The sequence below is a fragment of the Cervus elaphus genome, chromosome 16 (assembly GCF_910594005.1).
Source record: "Cervus elaphus chromosome 16, mCerEla1.1, whole genome shotgun sequence".
Classification (NCBI taxonomy): Eukaryota; Metazoa; Chordata; class Mammalia; order Artiodactyla; family Cervidae; genus Cervus; species Cervus elaphus.
The window spans coordinates 37,826,029-37,833,144 of NC_057830.1; the positions used below are offsets into that span (position 1 = coordinate 37,826,029).

Consider the following 7,116-nt stretch of genomic DNA (forward strand, 5'->3'; position numbering starts at 1 on the left):
GGTATCCAATGCAGTTTATGGTTGAAGATATAGTTTCTGAATTCTTTGACTTAGACTCCCTGAACAATGAAATCTCCACCACAAACAGAGAGGCTTATCTAAATTAGGCAATGTCCCCTGGATTTTTCTCATATTTGCCAAAACAATGGTCATATCACCTTAGCTTCCTTCTTGGGGCCTGCAATGGTCTACACAAAGCCCATTTCACTGGGCTGAGCCACACTCTGTATGTATAAAAATATATATAATCCATTTTTAAAGGAAAAAAAAAAATCTGTGTTCATTGTTCAGCCAGACCACACGTGGAAGTCCCGGTGTCCTTTACAAGCATGAGTCCTTAAGCTAGTTAACAGCGTCTTGTTCCACCAGCCTCATCCCCTTGCCCAGAGCTGAAAGCTGTTTGTTCTCCTAGGCACAAACTGTAGGGGCATCTGGCCACAGTTCCTTAAAGGAGACAATTAGGAGTCAGTTCATCTACATATTCTACTGCCAATTATGCACAGAGCACAAACATGCTCTGCTCACATTTATTATCCCATAAATATTTTCCCCATGCGCAGTATGGTACGTTGCTATCTGTGATCCTGACTTGGAACACCATATGCGCTCTGAGACTGGGGCCAAGTTCAGGTTGCCGAATCTACGCCAAGCAGCCCAGGGGTCTCTGTTATGGAATATTTGCTCTAAGAAGCCTGGAGACTCTGGACCACTGATTCCTCAGCTTCCATTTCCCTTTAGCTTAAATCAGACTTCTGTGGGGGCAAGAAACCCCACCCTAAGAGCACAGAAGCAGCCACAGTTGCACTCCCCCTGAGGGGTTCTCCTCCAGGGCTGCGTCTGAGGAACCAGCTCATGCTTCTGAAGAGAACGGGGAAGATGGATTTTTCTTAGGAGGCACTGGAGTGTTCTTTTCAGGAGACCATAAGGGTATTATTTTTCTCCCCCAACTTCACTGGCAAATAAAGGAATAGTGCAGGGCACAGGCCATTAATTCAAGAATCAGTTTAAAAAAAATACAGTATGTGACTTCCCTGGTGGTCCAGTGGTTAGGAATCCACCTGCCCGTACAGGGGACATGGGTTGGATCCCTGGTCTGGGAAGATCCCACACGCTACGGGGCAACTAAGGCCACGTGTCACAGTGACTGAGCCGAACAACAAGAGAGGCCACCACGATGAGGAGCCCGAGCACCACAACTTCAGAGCAGCTCCCGCTCGCCCCAACTAGAGAAATCCCAGCACAGCAGTGAAGACCCGGTGCAGGCAAATAAATTAACTTAAAAAATACAATATGGATATAAACATCCAACTTGCTAGGAGACTAGATCTTAATCCCTCCCACGACAAAAAGGAAATAATTATAGGATGAGATAGAGCTGTTAGTTTACACTCCAATGACAATCATGTTGCAATACATACATGTGTCAAATCAATTGATTGTATGCCCTAAACGTCCTCAACCTTATTTTCAAACATATTTCTATTTAAAAAAAAAAAAATATATATATATATATATATGGAAAAAGAAAGAACATGCAAGGTGCCGCCTTTCCCAAACTGCATTCTGAGTTTTCTCAAGAGTAGCACAGAGTGGGTATACAAGGAGGACAGGAGTCTCAGGCTGGCAGTGTACAGTCCCCACCAGATTCTCAGACACTGGCCCCATACCCCGAGTGCCTCTTCACTATGCTAGACCCTTGTGGGATGAAGAGTCATCCAGCCAAGCCTCCAGAAGAACTGGGTTAAGGGGAAGAGAGAAGAGGGGCCAATGGCAAATGCACAGCAGCTCAGTATTTGGTGAAAACAGCCCAGACAGAAACATGCATATATATGGCTGAGTCCCTTTGCTGCTCACTGGAAACTATCACAACATTGTTAATTGGCTATACCCCAATACAAAGTGTTTTTGGTGTTAAAAAATAAAATTACATTAAATTTTTAAAAATAAAGTATATTTAAAAAAAAAAAACACCCCATACAAAGATCAAAACATAGTCATTCCTATTTCTCAGGTTTGATGTATCGGCAGGTCTGACAGTGAAGAGCTACTCTCTGGTCAAAGAACTCTGATAGCCTGGATCCTCAAGGAAAGTCAACCAGGGGCTCCAGACCTTTAAAGGACATATAACAAGCATTGAAAAGAGAAGGGTTTACAATGTAACACTGACTTAACTTCTTGCTTCTGAGAACTGAAATGCCTCACTCACTCCCTGGGTACTGGATTACCTGGAACCTCACCACATGTCAAGTTCTGTCCTGTCTCTGCCACCATCTTAGGAGAATGAGCCAGGACATAAAGATAAAGCAGTCAGCCTACATTCAGAAGCACAGGCATGAGTGGGAGACCCTTCCTTTTCACTGAAGAAAAATGACACAGCCCAAGATTTATGACAAGGAACAAGAGAAAGCCCCTTCCACCCTGTAACAATTTACTGCCACCATATCATCACCAGTGCTAACAGGAGCATGATGGGAGGTGAGTCAGATATTCGATCTCCGATTTCCACTCCACCCCCATTTTACTAGGCACCTAAGACCAAGTGGGCTTCTCTGGTGGCTCAGTGGTGAAGAATCTACCTGCCAATGCAGGAGATTCAGGTTGGATCCCTGGGTTGGGAAGATCCTCTGGAGAAGGAAATGGCAACCCACTCCAGTATTCTTGCGTGGAGCATCCCAAGGACAGAGGAGCCTGACAGGCTACAGCCAGGTGTAAAAGAGTTGGACACGACTGAATGACTAAACAACAACAAAGATTAAGCACTTGCCTTATCTGTTCTTTATTTTTCTCCAGGAGTTCAGTTGCTGAAATTACTTCTAGTTTCTTGGAAGAGAAACGTGTCATGCAGACAAAGTGCTATTCTTTTTACCTATCTCAAAGGGCGTGCTTCAATTTGTTAATATGAATTGGGTTGACTTTCCTTGTGGTTACACTAAGTAATGAAGCATGGGCCGTAAGTGTTTTTAAGCTCCTTCGATATAGAGGTTATATAAATACAAAGCAATATTGAAATGAAACTTCTTCAGGGCGTTTGCCAAGGGACCCAGTGTTTAGGAATATCTTACAGGAGAAGATTAAATGAGGGATAGTGTAATGAAGTCTTACTGCTGGAGGTTCCACGAGGGCCAGTTTCAAATCCCGCTGGACGTCTGGGTGATTTAGAATACGGAGAGCGACCAGTAACGGGTGAACCTGAAGAAGAGTTTTAAAACCATTTCACGGTCTGCCAGGGTAGTTTCTATAAGGCTTGGGAGATTTCCCAAACTCATTACACTGAAAATTATCAAGACGAAAGGAATCCTTCAGGATGATAAGATCTTATATATTTTCACCTTAAAAAAAAAAGTATTCCCTCTTCTAATCAGCAGGTAAAAACCTCTGACTATGAGAAATCAGATTCCTTTGCAATGAGCAGAAGTTCTCGGAGTCTGCTGCCAGGTCATTTTAAGATACACAAAAGGTGCATCCAAGCAACTTGAACAATTGCCCTCATAGAAGGGAAGTAGCAAGTACCCTCTGGCCAGGACTATGAATGTTAGGGAGCTTGTTCCAGAACTGAGAGGATGGACTCGCCTACAGTTTTCCAAGCTCCAGCCCTGAAGTCCTCCCCCGCCCTAACTATCCCCTGCCACACGCACAGCAAGGGAAGATAATGGGACACTGTGACACTTCTTCCAATGTCATATGTCCTGGTGTCCCATTATAAAGAAAGTTGAGAACACCAACGCAGCTAATGAAGAAAATAATGAAAAATATATACTTAATAAAGCACCTTATAAACAAAAATAGAATAGCTTGAAAAATACATAAAAATAACTGTTTAAGCTAAAAAGTAAAACAAACACTTGATGGGGAAACCAGAAACCTGACTTCCACCCCATGCATTTAGCACTTTACAGGTGATCGTAGATAAGGCACTTAATTCTTTCTGGGCCAAGACATCTGCACCTGGAGAATCAGGACAACTAATCACTCCCTCCCTTAAATGGCTTCCCTGATGGCTCAGCAGGTAAAGAATCTTCCTGTAATGCAGGCGATGCAGGAGACCTGGGTTCAATCCCTGGGTTGGGAAGATCCCCTGGAGGAGGAAATGGCAACCCACTCCAGTATCCTTGCCTGGGAAATCCCATGGACAGAGGAGCCTGGGGGGTTACAGTTCATGGGGTCACAAAGAGTCAGACATGGCTGAGCATACTAGGACACATACGACATGGGGCAAAGCAGGAAATGGGAATGACATGCTATGGAACATGTAAAGTTGTTACATATACAGTAAGTCTCCTACATACGAACAAGTTTCATTCCAAGAGCATATTCGTAAGTCCAACACAGTTAGCCTAGGTACCCAACTAACACAATTGGCTATATAGTACTGTACTATCATAGGTGTATAATACTTTTCACACAAATAATACAAACAAATGCAAAAATAAAACATTTTAACCTTACAGTGCATGCTCAGCTGCTTGAGTCATGTTCGACTCCTTGCGACCCCATGGACTATGGGGGTCCATGGCTGATTCCATCCTGGCTGATTCTTCTAAGATGTTGGCAGAGACAGCACGGACTCTGTGTGGCACAAGGCTCCTCTGTCCGTGGGATTCTCCAGACAAGAACACTGGAGTGGGTTGTTATTCCCTTCTCCGAGATCTTCCCAACCCAGGGTTCAAAGCTGGGTCTCCTGCACTGCAGGTGGACTCTAGTCTGAGTCACCAGGGAAACCCATTCTATAAGGCTATATTAATACAAAGAAGTGTTATTTGATTCAGTTTGTGATTATATTCAATTTGATTCAACAGATGTTGCAGACAAGTCCCTGCTGTGAAGAATCAGGGCGGCCCCACCCGTGAGTCTCCTGAATATTCGCACTCTTAGCATTCAGGCAGCCTCCCTTAGCCTCTTCTTTCTCCTCCTGTGTCCTTCATACTGGCCTCTCCAGCCTCTCCTGCTGGTCCAGACCCTTTGGAACTTGCACAGTCCTGCTCAAGTTCTCCACTAAACAGACACTGCCCTGGGGATGTCCTCTGACCCCTGCTCTGAGCTGCAGTCCAGGGGATTTGACAACTATGCATCCATCAGTCAGCCAGCCTGTGGCCCCTGGGACTTCCCAAAGGTCAGAATCTGACTCTTAGAGTGCCCCACACACCCTGGGCAGAGAGCTGGGTGAGTGGCCACTGACCCCAAGGCAGAAGGCTCTGGGGGTTCCCGCTGGGGTTGTCTCAAATGGCGACCTACATCATGAAAATGTTCCATCACTTTTCCACTCAGTCTTTCTCCCTCTTCCTTTCCGGTCTTCTTTTTCTTCTTTAATTCTCTTTTCCCTTCTTCTTCTTTTTTTTTTTTTTTAAACATTTATTTATTTGGCTGTACCAGGAGATCAGTCCTGGGTGTTCATTGGAAGGACTGATGCTGAAGCTGAAACTCCAATACTTTGGCCACCTCATGCGAAGAGTTGACTCACTGGAAAAGACCCTGATGCTGGGAGGGATTGGGGGCAGGAGGAGAAGGGGATGACAGAGGATGAGATGGTTGGATGGCATCACTGACTCAATGGACATGGGTTTGGGTAAAGTCTGGGAGTTGGTGATGGACAGGGAGGCCTGGCGTGCCGCGATTCATGGGGTCACAAAGAGTCGGACACGACTGAGCGACTGAACTGAACTGACCAGGTCTTAGTTTCAGCACACGGGTTCTTCACTTGCAGCGTGCGGGATCTAGTTCCCTGACCAGGGATCGAGCCTGGGCCCCCTGCATTGGAAGAACAAAGTCTTAGCCACTGGACCACCAGGGAAGTCTCTCCTTCCTTCTTCCCCTAAGTGACAGGCCAGCCAGTGGCACCAGCACATACACCAACCAACACATCACACTCACGGCCAAAGAGCTTTCAGACTATTTCAAACTTGCTCCGTGGCTCCATCAAAAAGCTGCTCTTTTATCTTCCCACCCACTTGTTTCAACTCCTCCTCAGCAGTTCTTTTTGTTTTTATAACAACATCGTCGATTAAGTCCCAGGAGAGCATCAGCCCTGGCAGGCCTCTGCTCTTGCTGTTCAGTGGCTCAGCCGTGTCCGCCTCTTTGTGACCCCACGGACTGCAGCACACCAGGCTTCCCACTCCCTCACTATCTCCCAGAGTTTGCCCAAACTCAGGTCCATGAGTGGGTGATGCCGTCCAACCATCTCATCCTCTGTCGTCCCCTTCCCCTCCCGCTTTCAATCCTTCCCGGCATCTTTTCCAATGAGTTGGCTCTTCACATCAGGTGGCCGAAGTATTGGAGCTTCAGCTTCAGCATCAGTCCTTCCAGTGAACACCCAGGACTGATCTCCTTAGGATGGACTGGTTTGATCTCCTTACTGTCCAAGGGACTCTCGAGAGTCTTCTCCAGCACCACCGTTCATAAGCACCAGTTCTTCGCGGCTCAGCCTTTTTTATGGTCCAAATCTCACCTCCATACGTGACTGCAGACCTTAGTGCTGGCCCTTTACAACCCAGACTGTCTCCCCCAGGATCAGGAAGCCCCTAGACATTACTCACTCTCTTCTCACACCTCCCACAAAACCTCACACTGCCCCCTTGCTGGCCAAACCAAGCCAGGAGTCACTGACTTTCCCAAGGCCAGGGGATCAGGTCAAATTGTTGTTTGTGAGTAGGTGGCAAATGATTTCATACCCAGCAAGGCTGCCTATTCAATTCTTCTTCATTGAATCAAACCAACAAGAACAACAAAAAAGACTTTCAAAGAGCAGCAAACCCTCTTACATAAAAGAGAATGGGGACAGTGTTGCTTGGCACTTTCCCTCAGAGGCTAAAAAACAGGAGTGACAATATATACACAAATCTATGCTTTGTACAGGCTTCCTTGGTGGTTCAGACAGTAAAGAATCTGCCTGCAATGAAGGAGACCTCTGAAAAACACAGCTGAACTTCAAGTTATAGGATAAATGCAAAGGGTTAGAAGGTAAGGTCTAAACAGCCAACAATCAGCCATCTCTTAAGCAAAATTCTTGGTATTGTTCCATGCAATAGAGGGGATTTTAAACTTCAGCAGCTTGGAGGTGAAGTTCAGCCAGGAGCCGGGAGGTAGGCATAGATGGCTCTCTGTTGCCATCTAGTGGATGAG

The 7,116-nt window shown here is 45.9% G+C and overlaps 1 non-coding gene across 1 annotated transcript; it reads right to left on the reverse strand.

Annotated features, from left to right (window-relative positions):
* Positions 1-5,715: 5,715 nt before the first annotated feature.
* Positions 5,716-5,788, reverse strand: TRNAG-UCC. Its single transcript has one exon. It is a non-coding gene; the product is annotated as a tRNA-Gly (tRNA).
* Between the last annotated feature and the right edge of the window lie 1,328 nt (positions 5,789-7,116).